The sequence below is a fragment of the Eschrichtius robustus genome, chromosome 4 (genome assembly GCF_028021215.1).
Source record: "Eschrichtius robustus isolate mEscRob2 chromosome 4, mEscRob2.pri, whole genome shotgun sequence".
Classification (NCBI taxonomy): Eukaryota; Metazoa; Chordata; class Mammalia; order Artiodactyla; family Eschrichtiidae; genus Eschrichtius; species Eschrichtius robustus.
In genome coordinates this window covers 33,983,228-34,001,474 of record NC_090827.1, presented here as the reverse complement: position 1 = coordinate 34,001,474, position 18,247 = coordinate 33,983,228, and the positions used below count along the sequence as shown (strand labels likewise).

Genomic DNA, 18,247 nt, shown 5'->3' with positions numbered 1-18,247 from the left:
AAACTCCCTCTGTTCTTCTGATGTTGTCCGTGGGACCAAAGCAAACAGAGGAGGAAGTAACCGTCAGCATGAGGCAGAAGCTTTCATTGGCCTAGTTACAGGAAGGTCATGTTAAGTCCTGATGGTCTTTTGTCCTAGGCTGTTCCTAATGGGTCTGACTTTTCCTCCGCTTGAATCAGTGGGTTCAAGTGAGACCGTTAGGTACCCAGGCACTGCCTCTGGAGCCCACTCTGAAAATCCCTGGACAGGAGAGAATGATGTTATTGATAGGTGTTGAGAAGGGGTTGGTTTAGCCCTCTTCTTTAAATCTCTCCCATCAGCATGAATTTTTGTCTGTTTTCAAGGCTGGGTGAGCTATGGGAGTATTGATGGTCCACAGTGAAGTATAAGCCAGGAAACACTTTGAAGGCAGGTAGACCAGTAGGTTCTGGGAGAATTCTTCTTGAGGCTCTGGGGTGCTGCCCGGCTTGGAGAGTCACACACACCTGGTTGAGGGGAAATGCACCTTTCAGCTCTGCCCTCACTAGGCATTTCTGTCTCGCTCATGAGTCTCTCTTTCCTTTTCATTCTTTACCCCGAAACATGTAACATAGGTAGATGCTGGGTATATGTAACAGAGAAAAAAATCTTCTGCATTAAAGGCATTTCTACTCAGCCCCAGAAAAGTTCATGTCTTCAAAACTGCAGAAGAAATGCCCAATGAAATGCGCAGCACATATGTGGTATAGAAACAGTGATGGCGGTCAGGTAGAGCGGTTGAGAAGGCAGACTTTCTGGTTCCCGTTCCACTTTGTGACTCTGGGAGACTTGATCCTCATTTATATTTACCTGGTGGGGGCAAAGGGGGTGTTGTAAGGATTAAATAAGCTAATATATGAAACATATTTAGAAGACTTCACAGCTACAGATTCGTAAGTGCAAGTTTATTATTGCTGTAGTTATTGTTTTGGCTGCTGCCTTGTGGTCTCTCATAAATAGTAATAATCAAATAAAAGAATATTAACCAAAGGCTTTTCCCATATATACTAACTTTGTTTTTTCTTAAGTAGTCCTACACTTATTATTTCTGACTTCTTTGAAGAAAAGTGGAAGATAAAAATATATATATATATTTTTAACATCTTTATTGGAGTATAATTGCTTTACATTGTTGTGTCAGTTTCTGCTGTATAACAAAGTGAATCAGCTATACGTATACGACGCAAGAGGGAGTGGGTACGGGGATATATGTATACGATAAAAATATTTTAAGAGACAAACATTGGGGTTAAAGCTAGCAACTAAAAAAAATATTAATATTTGCCTGGGAGTTTTGTTTTTACCCTTTCTATTCCTTTTCCTTGATTTTTGAGGTAACAAGGAAAAGGAGTAGACTGTGATTGGGGTATCTGGACCAAAGACTATGTACAAAACCTACAGCATGACTTTTTTTTTTTTTTTTTTCTTTTGCCTTCTGCCAAGAAGAGAGGGAAATGAGGGAAAAAAATCATAAAATTGGGGAAAAGGGAGATATGGTTCAAATGGATGGTGGGAGGAGGTGACACAACTATGCGGAGAAGTAATAAGCAGGGAGGTGATCAGGGTGACAGGGAAAGCAAAGCAGAAACTATGGGATTTTATGGTTTTTCCAAGCACATGGTCAAATTCAATGCTCCCCAAAGGTCCCAAGGTGTAGACAGGATGGAGAATATGGAAGGGCCAGAGTTATAGAAGCACTGTGCTACAGAGATGAAAATGTTGCGCTCTTGGGTTGGTTAAGTCCTTAGAGATATCAGAATTAGAAATATTAAATACCAAAGGTGTTTCTATCCCCTTCAATCTGCCTCATTTAAAATGTTATGTATGTTAATGCTCTAGGGATAAGTAGTTAGCTTACTCATTAATTATGCTTTTTATGGGCTTCTATTCTGAAAACTCATTAATCAGGGTCTTTTAAAGACTTTCTTCCTTGATCCAGAGGTTTTATCACATAAAAGTATTGAACAAACTGGAATCCCTGCTGTGAAAGAAGACTTGTGAAATTTGAACATACTTAAGAAATGCAACCAGCTTTCATTTACCAAGTGCTGTTAATTAAAGCATAACTTCTTCCTTAAAATAACTAACAGTTCTGGTGATGGAAGTGTAAATAGAAACACAGCTCACTAATATGCTAATAGTCTCCATGGACATGTAGTCTTTATCCTGGCACCTTTTCTCCATTTTTTGCCTTAATTTTTATTGGGGTATAGTTGATTTAAAATGTTGTGTTAGTTTCTGCTGTATAGCAAAGTGAATCAGTTATACATATAGCCACTCTTTTTTAGATTCTTTTCCCATATAGGTCATTACAGAGTATTGAGAAGAGCTCCCTGTGCTATACAGTAGATTCTTATTAGTTATCTATGTTACATATAGTAGTGTGTATATGTCAATCGCAATCTCCCAATTTATCCCTCCCCCCCTTTCCTCCCCCAGTAGCCTTAGGTTTGTTTTCTATATCTGTGACTCTGTTTCTGTTTTGTAAATAAGTTCATTCGTATTACTTTTTTAGGTTCCACATACAAGCGATATCATATGATATTTGTCTTTATCTGACTTCACTCAGTATGACAATCTCTAGGTCCATCCATGTTGCTGCAAATGACATTATTTCGTTCTTTTTTATGGCTGGCACCTTTCCTCTTATTTCTTAAGGTTTGTTATTTTTTGGTGTGGAGGAGGTGGATGCAGAAGTGAAGGAGGTGGCAAAGTGGTTTTAAAGTACAGTTTAGATTATGGGCATTTAAGAACCTAATTATTTTAAGATCATAATACTTTTAAGGATTAAGAAATGAAATTATGAATATTTATGTGTTTTGGAAAATCAACAAATTACGTGCATGTATTTAAAAGGAGTTTAAATATTTGATCCTAGTAAACCATTGATCATATTAGGACAGGACAATGAGATACTCTCTACTGGCTGAATACTAATTAATGGAGTCAGCTGACTAAGTTCCTTGTCTTTTTCTATTGAGTTTATTATTACTTGGAATTAGCCGGTCAGATAAATGCGTTACCTTGCCATCTCACGTTTGTTTACATACATATTAAAATTGGAAGTTTTGAAGGGGATAAGATAACCTTCCATCGGCGCCCTTGATGTGGCTATTATCTAACTTGTTCTCGTACTCCTCTAAACAATTGAAGCCGAGATTGTCTTTCTTAATAACTTCAGCAGAAATGCAATCAGTCATTGTAAAGAATGAAAAGAGTCTAACTGCTGATTCAGAAAGACTCTTGTTTCCCCCTACCACATCCTTCATCCTTCGCATTCATTGCAATGAGTCTCCCTCTGCAGCAGATGGATGGATAATGCTTGGCAGGTAGGGAGGCTGGAGTCGAGGGAGATAGGGTCATTATTAGAATTAGAGTGACCTTTCTGTTATTTTCCTTACCATAAGGAAATTATCTATTTTCTCAGAATGGGCTGTTCTAACACCCAGCTATTTGGTGGAGACTTTAAAGAGTGAAATTGAAGCCCATGGCTAGAATATGAGAGCCCAGGTTCTACCAGGGAAGTTGATGTCTTCTGGATATATACCGGTTGTAGACTCTTTTTTAATACTCTTGCAAACTGGAACAACATAGACAAAAGTGTTTTTAGCACATCATTTACAATATTCAGCCCTAGGGAAGTAAGCTGGGAATCTGGGTCTTTCATACGTTATAGCAAAAACTCAGAGGAAGGAGAAATTTATGAATGAAAAGAACATCACCATCAAACCTTTCTCTTTTTCCCCTTCCTCCCAAGCAACACGGTGTTTTGGAAGGTACTGAAGAAGGTTCTTTCCACACCCAGATGAGGACCACCATCAATCTAGAAACACATGATTAGGTCACCAAACTGTTTTTGTCCATGGTAGAAATTTAAATTTCTGATGTATTTTCAGGACTGCAGATTGACTTCAGTCCTTTTGCTCTAGGGTTAAATAAATGTTTGCTGTCTCCCCAGATTGTTAGATGTTTAGCTTATAGGACAGAGTCCCGTGTCCAATAGACACTGAACATTTCTCAGGTGAGAATCTATGTCCTAAGACATTTTTTACCGCCAATAAGTAACAACTCCACATTTGTACCTTTCAGAAAAAGTGACCTTATCTAGATTGGATGTAAATTTACGTTTTTAAATTTATTTTTATTTATTTTTATTTTTTTGGGCCACACCGTGCAGCCCATGGGATCTTAGTTCTCTGACCAGGGACTGAATCCCTGCCCTCTGCAGTGGGAGTGCAGAGTCTTAACCACTGGACCTCCAGGGAAGTCCCCTGGATGTAAATGCAATGTATTTTGTGTGTTATACGTCCAAGGAAGTTTAGTACTAGTACAATTCCCTAGGCAGAATTATGCGGTTCAGTTTTTATGTTTTTCAATGGAAAATAAAACCATTTTCTATTTAGTATACTTTGGCTTGGCTTGATTTTCTCCATTGACTTCTTACAAATTTAAGTCTAACTATACTTGTTGAGACAAATTCTGTGGCTGGCCTTCCACTCTACCTGGAAGATATGGTGAACTGGGTAAGGAAAAAGAAATTAAGATTACTGATCACTAAGTATATACCAAGCACTATGTTTAATTTTTAGTTTCTTCTTTAATCTCCATAAAACTTCTTTGAGGGAAGAAGTAACATTATGCCCATTTTAAAGATGAAGCAATTGGGATTCTGAAAACTTAAGTAGGTCAAGTCAAAGATCCTTTATTTTTTCCATGCTACACTATGGTACGTACATAGTTGATAGGATTTCTCTCATTTTTCACTCCCACAATATGATATTTTTTACTTCAACTGATACTTTAAAAGCATTCTTCATTTGGAGCCTAAAAATTGGTTAATTGAGAAAAAATGTCAATAATCAAATATAGGAAAAATACTCATATCCAAACATTTTAAGCACTTAAATTCAGTATGTATAACTAACTGCAGCTGTCTGAAAAACTTTTGTAATGGAGTGACCAGCTACTATTCATGAAAACATAGCTGTTATTGCCTGTTGTGAAATGGCTACATTTATGTCTCATACTTTTGCTTTTGTCCCCCTGGCCTTATTTTTCCCTTTTCTTTTATGTGTGCTGCATGGTCCTCTCAACCTCTTCATTCACTCAGCCTTGGCCTTTTGGAATGCTCGCCTTTATGTTTTGACATAGTTTGCAAGGGGAGTTGCTAATTCCATACGGAAGTAGTTCAGAGTTCTAACATGTTGCCGCCCTTCATGAATGGATAAAGAAGATGTGGCACATATATACAATGGAATATTACTCAGCCATAAAAAGAAACGAAATTGAGTTATTTGTAGTGAGGTGGATGGACCTAGAGTCAGTCATACAGAGTGAAGTAAGTCAGAAAGAGAAAAACAAATACCGTATGCTAACACATATATATGGAATCTAAGAAAAAAAAAAAAAGGTCATGAAGAACCTAAGGGTAAGACAGGAATAAAGACACAGACCTACTAGAGAATGGACTTGAGGATATGGGGAGGGGGAAGGGTAAGCTGTGACAAAGTGAGAGAGTGGCATGGACATATATACACTACCAAACGTAAAATAGATAGCTAGTGGGAAGCAGCCGCATAGCACAGGGAGATCAGCTCGGTGGTTTGTGACCACCTAGAGGGGCGGGATAGGGAGGGTGGCAGGGAGGGAGATGCAAGAGGGAAGAGATATGGGAACATACGTATATGTATAACTGATTCACTTTGTTATAAAGCAGAAACTAACACACCATTGTAAAGCAATTATGCTCCAATAAAGATGTTAAAAAAAATAAATAAATAACTTCTTTTCCTTTCTACCTGTTGATAAGTGGTATATATTTACAAAGAGCATATTTATATTTTATTGAAGCATAATTTACATACAATAACAGGGACAGATCTTAAGCGCTCACTTCGATGAGTTTGACAATGCATATGACTATGTGGCCTTTACCCAAGGCAAGATGTAAAACGTTTTCATCCTTCTAGAAGGTTCCCTTGTATCCCTTCGCAATCAGTTGCCACTCCCCCACACACACTGCAAGGCAATCACTTTCCCATATCTACCGACATATATTTGTTTTGCTTATTAAAATTTATGTGAATGATATCACATAGTGTGCACTCTCTTGTATCTGGTGTTTTCTGTTGAACATAATGTTTTTGAGATTCATTCATGTTGCTCAGTGACTTGATTACTGAATGGTATTCTGTTGTAGTCATACACCACAATTTACGTATTCATTCTCATATTGATGGACATTTAATTGCTTTCAGCTTTTAATAACAATGACTAAGTCTCTATGAACATTTGAGTGCAAGTATTTGTTTGAAATTGTCCTTTTATTCTGAGGGGTAAATTCTGAGGGGTAAATTTTATTTTTATTCTGAGGGGTAAATACCGAGGAGTATAATAGTTACATTATAGGTCAGATACCTGTTTAACTTTTCTAGAAACTATTCTTCAGAATTATTTGCAACTTTATTCTCCTCCTCTTAGTAATTCATGGGAGTTCTAGTTACTGCACAAATTAAGATACTGTCAATCTTTTTCACTTAGCATTCTAGTAGATATGAAGAGGTATCTCACTGTGGCTTTAATTTGCATTTTCCTGGTGACTAGTTATGTTGAGCAGGTTTTCCTGTGCTTATTGGCCACTCATCTTTTTTTTTTTTTAATGAAGTGTCTGTTCAAGTCTTTTGCCTATGTAAAAAAATTGGTTTTCTTTTTATTGTTATTTCTAAGAATTCTTCATATTTTGTGGGTATGAGTGCTTTTGTTAGGTATATGTGTTACGGTTTTCTGTGAGTCTTTGGCTTGCCTAATAATTTCCTTAATGATGTATTTTGTTGATCAGAAATTTTAAATCCTGATTAAGTCCGTTTTTCATGCATAGTAAGTGCTAAGTGTGTCCTAAGAAACCTCCCTAACCTCAGGCCAGGAGAATATTCTCCAGTGTTTTCCTCCAAAATATTTTATAGTTCTAGCCTTTACAGTTAGGTTTAAGCTCCATCTCAAATTATTTTTTGTAATAGGAATAAGGTAGGGATTAAAGTTATTTTCTCTTATGTAGATATCTAGTTATTTCAGCATCATTTGTGAAAAATACTTTTTTCTCCACTGAATTTAGTTGGTACCTTGACTGGAAAATCAGTGTCTACTGATACATGTGGGTCTGTTTCTGGATGCTCTGTTCTGTTCCATTGATCTGTTTGTCTAGCTTCATGACAATAACATGATTTTTGTTGCTTCATAATAAGTCCTGAAATCTGGTAGCTTAAATCCTTTATCTTTACCAGCTTGTTCTTTTTATCGAGGTTGTTGTTTTTGTTTTTGCCCATTTGAAAGCCCTTTTTCTTTCCATATAAATTTTAGAACAACTTGTCAGTTACTTTAAAATACCTGTTGGGATTTTGACTGGAATTGTACTGAATCTATAGATCAGTTTGGAGAGATGGACATCTTAATGACATTGAGTCTCGTGATCTATAAATATGGTATGGATATCTTTCCATTTATTTAGGTCTTTAAACTTTTATGAGCAATGTATTTGTGCTCAGTATACAAGTCATAATATTTTTTAGATTTATTTCTAGGTGTATGATTTTTTATGCTAGTATACAAGGTATTGTTTTAAAAGTACAGTTTTTAATTGTTGTTTGCTAATAGGTAGAGATATAATCATTTCTTTATATTGACTTTGTAGCCAAGGCTGCAGCCTTGCTAAATTCACATATTAGTTCTAAAGGATTTTTTCATGGATTCCATAGAGTTTTGTAAAATACACAATTATGTTATCTGCGAATAATGAAATATTTATGTTTCCCTTTCCAATCATTGTGCATTTTATCTTTCCTTATTGCACTAGTTAGGTAGGACATTTAATACAGTATTGATAGAAGTGGTAACAGTGGAAATCCTGGTTTTGTTTCCAAACTTAAGGGGTAAGTGTTAATATATCACCATTAAGTATGATCTTAACCATAGGTTTTTCATAGATGCCTTTTTATCAGATTGAGGAATTTCCCTTCTATCTATAATTTTCTGTGTATTTTTTTTATCATGAATGGTGTTGGATTGAGTCAAACTATATTTTTCTGGTATGTGTTGAGCTGCTGAAATGTTTTTCTTATTTATTCTGTTAGTGTAATGGATTACTTTAGTTTTGTATGTTAAACCAACCTTAGATTCCTGGAGCAATTTTTTTTCTTTGATTCACTGTTCTTCCACGTCTTTGCCAAGCTTCAGCCTAGTATGTGGGGGAATCAACCTCTGCTCTTCAGCCCTCGCCTTAGAGAAAGCCCTGTGCACCTTAGCAGTGAATCTCACTGCTCTTTTGCCCCCATTCTTCATTGGAATACCCTCCTGCATGCTGTGACATCCCATGGGGAAAAGTAGGTGGATGGGTGAGACTCAGGCTGTGACTAGGGCTCCTAGGGATTCAGATTTCTCACGCCAGGTCACATGGGCTCATTAGAAATTCATTACAAGTTCAGCTGGTTTCTATGGAAGATCCTCTACTTCCTGCTGCTCAGCCAAGGATGACACCAGCCCTGGGCATTTCTTCCTCTACTAAGGGTCTGTCACCATCTGGATTTCATTTCCTTTTGGTTTATTTATACCCTCAGTTTTCTGATAGGTTTAACAAAAAATATGATTTGGTGGCATATATGACCTCTTCTCAGTGTAACAATGGGAGTGACAATCTCTTGCAACTTTTTTACATCTTAACCACAAGCAGAAGTGCTACTTATTTAACATCTTCCCTTTAGCATTTATGCTACTCTCTGTATATCTGCATTTCCATCTCTTCCTTTAATTTCCTCTTCTCTGTAGTTACATATCAAGTGCCTTCCATTCTACCCTGCTCTTTACATTGTTTTCCCTTTTCTCACGTATTCCAATTCTTTCTTTGTGCCACTATCCAATGCATGGGCACAGTACTTGCTCTATAGCATCTGTTCAGAGATTTTTGTTTTTTGTTTTTGTTTGGATTCCCACAATAGAGAAAAGGATATTCATCAATACCTCCTCACTTTCCAGAGAAAAATGTTGTTTGCTTGGAGAAAGACTGGCTCTTAGACAATAACATAAGAAAATGAATTTACTCATGAAGCAAAACAAGCTTCTTACAAATTTCTGGGGGCCATAGCAGAGTGGCTGCTTGACCATGAGGCAGCCATATCCTTATTTCATGGAGATCAGCAGAACTGTAGTTTCAGTGTTTTCACCCTTGACTGTCTTCAGATGTGTGAGTTATGGAAACATTGTTTAACCTAGCTTAAAAAAGAAAAAAAAAAAAACCTAAATAAAATATTAATTAATAAAAGAAAAATTAATTTGTTTTTTTACAATTAAAGTAGAAATGGTTAGTTAAGGCCATTTCCCATTCTCTTTCCAAAACAGGGTAACTGTATTCATGTTCATCAAAAACATAGAGAAACTTAGTCTACCCTGTATTCCCTAATGGAATACTGAGATTGGTGGGGATTAGTGATCCTCGTACTATTTAAAGAGTTCTTCCAAGTTTAGAAGTAGGGTCAAAAAATTGAGCAAAGTATGTGACAAGCCAGTCCTCAGGAAAAAAAAAAATCAAATGACCAAGAAACATAAAAAGTGTTCTAACTGTATTTTCTTGGAAACACAAATTAAAAGAGCAATGTGATCATCAATTTTTGCTAATAAACTGGCAAAAAATTTAAAGACCATTGCTGGCAGGAATGTGGGAAAAGTGCCCTTTCGTACAGTGCTGATCGAATGTAAAATTTTACAACTTAAAAAAGAAAAAAAATCTGCCAGCATCTAGTCAAATGAAAGGCAAGTGTACGTTTTGATTTAGCAATGTTACTGTTAGCTGTCAACCTCTTAGACGTAAAGCCACCAATACCTAAGGATATATGGAGAAGAATGTTTGAGCATTACTGTGAAAAATTAGAGGGAAAGTGTGAATAAATTCTGGTGTATCCTAATTAGGGATATTATGAAGCCTTAGAAAAGAACGATTAATTAATTGGAGCTCTAAAAGTAGACTTAGAAGTAGATCCACAAGGTATTGCATACTTGGGAAAAGCACGATACAGAAAATAATGTATAATAGAATACCATTTTTTGAAAACGAATAATAAAAAATGCCTTTATATATGTATGTGTGTTGTGTTTATAGTTAAGCAATATATAATTGTAAATGACTGTTGAATATGTAGAAAAATATAAGAGAATAAATGCAGTGAATGGAATGGGGGAGAAGAGGAGTAGATAATGAAAGAAAAAGAAAGAAAGGAAACAGGAGAGCATGAAATAAAATAATAGTATGATCAAACAATCCTGCTAGTGGATTTTCCGAAAATAAATGTAACTTTAAAAGGTAAGTGTCATTTATATTACTTCCATGCAAAATACATTGTCCTCAGAGAAGTGTCACTTTTGCATCCTCAAGATTCAAAGCAGGAGGGCTGTCAGTAGCCTGGATGGGAGGGAACTGCTACAAACAAGTGGCCACCTATAGGAATGCTGGCAGGTGCGGGGCAGTGCCTGGGGAGATGGCAGACCTGAGGGACCTACTGTCGGGGGGGATCATCTGTAGGGAATGAAGGCAGTAACTGAAAACCTCACCAAGGCCAGTCAGAGCAGAAGAGGAAGAAGATGGTCATCATTTGCATTACTTGATGAAGCCCTGGGAACTCCCTGAAATAACTAGGGGAACTTGTAGGGGACTCAAGGATCTGAGATCACAAGTTGGAGCTCCGTCTTCTGGTGCTGTTGTAGTCAGTAAACTGGATGATGAATTCATGCTTCCAAGTAGATTTAGGAGCATTTATTTATTTATTTACCTGCTAACACCAATCAAATGATCTGATAACTGCCCACTGGGATTTGTGAGTCTAACTTGGACCCTGAACTGAGAGAGAGTTTATTTCTGCTTCACCTTATGTCCCTCTGAGATATTGACCTCATTCTGAGAGTTTTCAAGCATGTGCGGGTTGTTACCATTTTTCCAGTGGCTTAGGCTGTGGGCGCCTGGCTGGCCAGCTCTGTCTCATTCATGCGGCAGCCTTCTTGGCACAGCTGTGAGGGCAGGTGGAAGCTTAGGGGACATTCTGTCTGATGGGGCGGATCCCTGAACAGCCCGACGTGGGCACAGAGGACGTGTGTCTTGCATTGGCTTCCCGTTCCTGCTTGGTTTTGCAAAGCTGAAATGTGATATGTTGCCAAAACATTTCTTCTGATTAGAAAGGAGCAGAAACTAGTGATTTAAAAGGTCCGTGTGCCATACAGCTCAGAATAGCTTTTCATTACCTTAAGTTTATATATGCAGCACAGTGGGAACAAAGGGAAATTCTAAAGAAACCTAGGCTTTCTTTAGAGTCATTTGAATGGAACGATAATTACAGCTAGGTTCCAGCTGGTATTTAAGTTCACGTGAAAAGGATTTTTAAACATACGGGGAAAAGTCATGTGTATCTACCAAGGCAGAAGGTGAGGCCACATTCTGAAAAAAGTTGAGGGACATCTGGTTCCACATTACAAAGATTTTCTTCTCAAGTTGCCATGAGCCGGGTTACTCAGGTTTCATGGCAGTAAGTCAAGCTATCTTTTAAGATGTTCCCCCTTGAGGGTGGAGCTAAATGGTGAGGGGGCAGATGTCCTAAGGAATTCAGTGTGTGAGTTCACAGAGATACTGGTCTTTCAGACAAACCTGGGTAATAGTTTTTAACCAGGAGAGAGAGAGCAGCTCTTGGAAGACACTATCGAGATTTGTTTAATCAGAAGGGGTCTCTAAGGATATTTAAACTTTTAAATAACATACTGATAAGTTTTTAAACTGCCGTTTTGTTTTTTGTTTGTTTTGAAAAGGGCACTGATAGTCACCTTAGCATGTTGGAATGTGGGAAAGCAGTTTCCCAAGAAAATCTTAATTGGATAGGATTTAAGTGTAAACAAGAGCTCACCCACGTCACCCCCGCCTGCCCACACTCAGGGAATTTGGAGCATGTGTTATGGCTACAACATTTGCTTTTCATTCCTAAGTTTAAATTGAGGCACAGTGAAATGTTCATAGCAGCTTGCTCTGGCCTCCAAGCAACAAAGAAACTGAGGGCTCATATTAGAAACTCTGGACATGTGCTTGTGTCTTCATACCTACATATATAACAATTTTAAATATGAGTATGTACACGGAGTAAAATTCACAAATTTGTATTTATGTACATTAGGTAAGGCTTTAAAGTTGAAATTCCAGGATCAAGTTCATTTGTTGCCATGCAAGGCCAAAAATATGCTTAGGGCAATGTTAATATTCAGAGAAATATTCTTCTATTTGTAAAGAGAACCTTTTCAGTTAGTGTAGGCTTAGAGGCAGAAGGATGTCTTTCAAATTCTGTTTTATTACCTTCCCCATTCTGCTTTCCCCAGCACACACACACGTAATAGTCGCTTCCCCTTGGTATCAGCGTCTTTGACTTTGAACTTGCAATCTAAACAAGTATCTGAAAAAAGACAATACCAAACTGGAGATGAATTATTGAATTGTTCTAAGAGACCATAAGAGGCATTTGAAAACCACACCAGTGGGTGCAAGAGCAAGGTTTCTGAATGCCATTATGGGAAAATCAGGTTCACATGGTGTTGGAAACAAGCGTAGCAAGGACGTTTTCAAACTTGGGATCAAGGATACAATTCTCTGTCCCCTCAAGGATCCTTTCCCAATCGTGATGCCACACTGAGAATAAAGAACATCAAGTTTAGAATCAGAAGCTCTAATCTAAAGTCTGCTACTTAGTTGTGTGGCTTTAGACCAGTTATCTTTTTCGGGTCTCAGTTTCCCCAGCTCTGAAATGGAAACCATAATACTTGCTCTGTCTACTGCTGAAAGGAAAAGAGGCTAACACATGTAAAAGTGCTTTGAAAACTAAAAATACAGTAGCAATGCAGGTATCATCATTGTTTACTGCAGATATTATTCTTGTACTGAGGGCATTCTTTCCCGAGTGACACTAGTGTATTTCCAAGAGAAGCGTTAGTGGTTTCCTGGTATTAGACTCCTCAAGGTTGACCATGTTTCCAGTGAATTGATCAGTCTAGATATCTTGTCTGTGTTCTCGTGAGATGATTTGTGGCTGGGTGCTGAACCTATGCTGGTACACCAGAGCTGTTTCAGTTTGAAACAAGTGACTAGCAATGAATAAGAATCAACTTTCTCTGTTCTTATTTTAATATTTCATTAACCTGATACTCTGTATTCTGATACTCCAATATTCATTTCCTGAGTATTTCTTTACAAAATGGGAGAAAAACAGCAACAGATAATGCAAGGCATGTCCACAATTTTCATTATAAGAGTCATTTTGATACCTGACTCTCATCTTCTGACTTGGGTTACAAGGGACATTTTGTCTATGGGTCTATCTTCTGAAACCACACATGAGAAAGAATGAGAGAAAAAAACCCCTCTTCTTTAAGATTCACTTTTCAAATCATACTTATACAGATGGGCTGACCAGTGAATCACCCTGTACCTCTTTTCCACTCTTCCAACTCTGAGTCATCATCCAGTTTGATTTTTGAGACATCGTTCTAACTGCCCCAAATGAAATGATGCTTTTGTAAGATTCTTTGACCTCGGATATAGCAGAAAGTAAAAGTGGAGAATAAAGAATTCTTGTCTACCTTCCTTACAATCTTGCTTTCTTTCTTAAAACATTTGTTAGACGGAAGCAGAATGTTTCTTCTCTAGTCTGACCTCATGAAATTCATGAATGCTTAACTAGATGAGACTGCTTGAAGGAACTTCTGAGACCAAAGCCACCTAAAAGTTATGAAAAAAACCTTTTTTTGTTTTTGTTTTTCTTCTGCAAGACAAATGGCTTAAGCATTTAGACTCTCAGAAACACCAAAGATAAAGTAGAAGAAAAGGCTTAAGAGTTATTAATTAATTAAACATCAGACCAGAGTACAAGTGGTATTTTTGGATGGCAGATTAAAGGATAGGATTAACTTACCGTATAGCTATACATATTACTTCACCTTTTACAGCAGTGCTAATTTTATTTGGGACAGCACAGAAAATAAAGAACAAATAAATTACATAAAACTTCAATAATTACAAAGAATTTGTACATGTAGTATTACAATTGAACCTCATAGAGACCCTGTTGAGTCAGGGAGCTAGGAAGTAAATTTAAATAATTTGTTCAAGGTCATATTGAAATGTCAACCAGAATCTCAATCTTCTGATATTGAATCTATTGGAGTGTGGGAGGTTTCTCAGGAACAGTGAGTTTCCTAACTCTATTAATAATTTGAAGTGGTTGATGACTTTCAGTCAATCTGCTGCTGAAGGTGACCACCCTTGTAAATGTGGTTAAGAACTTCCTCTTTAAATTGACCTCCAGGAAAGGGAAGAGGGAGAATTTATGTTTTGAAGGCTCTATCAATATCTGGAGTAACTGCCTTAGATAATGCATCTTTCTCCTGGGTCAGCGTATCTTCCTTCGGGTGCTGAAATGCCCTGATGACCTTCCCATTGTTCATTTCAATTTGGATATGCCTACCTTGGGTTCCCATGTAGTAGCTATAGCTACGTTAGTGTTATTTGGTGCCTGTCTCAGGTTAGCTGAGTTACAGCGTGGAAGACTTCAGTGTCAGTGAACAGACATCCTGGAGGAGCTAAGCCACGTTGCCAAGTGATCATGAGATCTTATTCTAGGATGCTGACAATATCATGATAAAAATAGTCAAATGAGGAAAAAAGCTGTATATCTTAATGCTGTTTCCTCCAATTGGAAGTTCCTAGAGATTATTTGCTCTGCCCTGTTTAACAGTCATGTCACAATTTATTAATTCACTTAAGTATTTTTAAACTTATTCTGTGAAATAAGAAATATTAATATTGGCTATATTAAGAAAACACAAAGATATGACAAATGCACAGGCTTCTTTATATTAATTTGATTTTTGCTACCATAATATTGACATACAGATGAGATATCCATGTAGAAATATCTAAGCAATCATTTGGAAATAGGCACATGGAATTAGGGGAAAGTGACAAGATTTATATTGTCTGGAAACACCTAACAGTCGCTTAAAAATTATTGCGTATTTTTTCTCGCACAGCAAAGGGGAAAGGGGAGTATTATCTCATTCTGTTCTGTTTCCTCAGGAAAGCAAACTTGTCCCAGACTTTTTCTTGCATTTCATTGGCTAGAATTGTGTCCCATACTCATGAGTAATAGCAAGGGAAGTTGAGAAAACAAGTATCTGTTCTTTCAAACTTTCTTTGTTGGAATGTGTAAAAAAAGAAGCAAGTTGGAAATGACTTTTGAATTATGAAGTAACCATAGTATTTGGAATAAAGATTTGGAAGGCACCTTTACAGAAGTGATTTTTGAAAATGAGAGAATCAGGAAAGAGAAATAGGAGAAAATGATCAAAGTGAGAACCTTGGGAAATAGTGACTATGGAGAATGAGAGATGACCAGGTTTCAGTAAAAAAGATAAGGAGCAACCTCACAGCCATTAGGATGGCTATTGTCAAAACACCAGTAAATAACAAGTTCTGTTCCTCCGTGGCTAGGGTGTGGAGGGAATGGAACCTTTGTGCACTGTCAGTAGAAATGCAAAATGGTGCAACTACTACTGAAAATAGTATGGAGGTTCCTCAAAAAATTAAAAATAGAATTGCCATGCGATCCAGCAATCCCACTTCTGGGTGTATATCCAAAAAATTGAAATCAGGATCTCAGAGATACTTGTACACCCATGTTCACAGCAGCACTATTCACAGTAGCCAAGAGGTGAAAGCAACCCAAATGTCTATCAATGGTTGAATAGATAAAAAAAAAAAAAATGTGGTATATACATACAACAAAATATTATTCAGCCTTGAAAAAAGAAGGAAATCCTGTCACATGCCACAACCAGATGGACCTTGTTGACATTATGCAGTGTGAAATAAGCCGATCACAAAAAGACAAATACTGTATGACATCATATATATGAGGTATCTAAAGTAGTTAAATTCATAGAAACAGAAAGTAGAATGTTGGTTACCAAGGGCTGGGGAGAGAGGGAAAGGGAAGTTGTTATTTAATGAGTTTCAGTTTTGCACGATGAGAAAGCTTTGGAGATCTGTTTTACAACAATATGAATATACTTAACACTACTGAACTGTCTACTTAAAAATAGTTAAGATGATAAATCATAGGTTATATGTTTTTTCCCCGCAGTTTAAAAAAAAAACCCAAACCTACCTCAGCTTTCTACTTCGGTCAGTTTGGGCTGGGGCCCAAAAAGTCGAATTTCTAACAAGTTCCCAGGTACTGCTGCTACCGCTGGCCCACTGGTCATACTTTGGGAATCACTGCTCTGACGTAAGACGTATCACTCAATCCCGTAATCCTCTGTTTATAGTCTAGCTCTCCTTCAGACTGTGAACTCTTAGAACAGGTACCATCTAGGTTGTCTTTACATCCTCAGGTTCTAACCCACTATTTGTTCCTGAATAAATGTGTGTTGAATAAAAAAAGATAGGGAAAAAAAGATTAAAAATACAGTAAGAAAACAAAAAAAAAATGAAGAGAACCAGATTGTGCAGTGCCTTAGAAACCAAATTAGGGGGAAATTTTAAGATAGAGATGAAGATCAGTGTTGCCTAGTGCTACGGAGATACCAAGGAAGGTGAAAAAAGATGACTGGATTTAGTGATTGGGAGGTCAACAGCCTTTCAGAAAACAGTTAGAATCCAAGGGATCAAGGAATAAGTGAGGTGCTGAGATTGTAAATACTGGGTAGCAAAAAGGAGAAAGAGGAAAGAAATGTGAATGAACTCACAGAAAGCTTTTAGTTTAGGGTAAGTTTGAACACATTTGTAGAGAAGAACTAGGCCACCTAAGCAAACTGCAGGAGTCCCCAAAGATTCTGGGGTAGTGGGAATTAGGGGTTACAGAATAGAGAGCTGGAAATTTCTTGATAATTAGTCTCACCTTTACTAGAAATTCCTGATTTATTATTATTTTTTTTAATTTCAAAGTTTCTTCTGCAGCAGTATTTATGTTACAGTCTCTTCCTTGGGTCAGTTTACCACATGAGAAATAATGAAATACTTGGCTTGAACCTATTTCATTTGGGTAACAAGAGGAGCTGACAAGTATTTTTATTATGTGTTTGGAGATTCTGATGGGAAAGAAATCATGTTATGTGAGGGTCACCAGTAATATGACTTCCTTAAGGAACATAAGATGAGTGTTGCCTAATCATTTCTCAATAAAAATTTATTTTAACTAGTTTGACAAGCCCCAGGAATCCAAAATATTTATGATAAAAGAAAACCACGTGGAAGAATGAGAGGAAGAATATGTATGAAACTACATTCAGTTATGGCTTATATATTCTTTTCCCATAGCATCTCAACAATAGTGCAAGACGGAAAGCCCTCCTCTCTTTTGGGGGAGATCCTTCTTTTTTCTACATCTTCCAAAATGTTTACCCAAATGGGTTTTGCTAAGAAATCTGGATCATTGGAAAAAAAATTATAAGGAAAATGTTAGCATGAAAAAATGCATCTTTGTTTGGAACTATAGTCTCTGAGATTATGTCTTAGATTGTGAGCTGTGCTCATCTGAACCAGGGTTTATTTCCAGGTTCTGACACTAATTCTGTAAGCGGGGGCCAGTTACTTAATCTTTCTGGCCCTCAGTTCATTCAGCAATGAAATGATAATAGGAGTAAATATTACACAGGGTGGTTATAAGGACAGAATGAAACGGTTGGTGTAAATCTTCTCGTATAGCAACTGGCATGTAGTGGCGGCTCAGTGCAGGCTAGCTGCTACTGCTGGGGTTCTTAATATGATGATGATGATGATGATGATATTTCTATTTTAGCACCACAATTAACTTTGGAAAAATTTTTGTGTTTTTTTTTGTTTGTTTGTTTGCTTTAACAATAATTGCAGAAAGACTCTCAACTGGGAATGTGATAAAACCTAGTATTTCCTAAATGGCTGATTACTTTCCATATTTAAAGGAGTGTGAGTGAACATACAGAAAGGTCTCGTTATATTTTGAATGTACGATCATCATTATCCTTATCCTAATAACGGCAATACCTTTATAGCACTATTCTGTATCACACACTGTTCTCTAGGCTTTCCCTATTTGCTCATTTAAGCTTCACACACTACTAAGAGATAGATACTATTAGTATGACCTCCATTTTCCAGAAAAAAAAATTGAGACACAGGTACAAA

The 18,247-nt window shown here is 37.1% G+C and overlaps 1 protein-coding gene across 6 annotated transcripts in view; it reads left to right on the top strand.

Annotated features, from left to right (window-relative positions):
• INPP4B (inositol polyphosphate-4-phosphatase type II B) overlaps positions 1 to 18,247 on the top strand; it is a 606,964-nt gene that overhangs the window by 289,662 nt on the left and 299,055 nt on the right. The gene's annotated exons all lie outside the window — the stretch shown is intronic.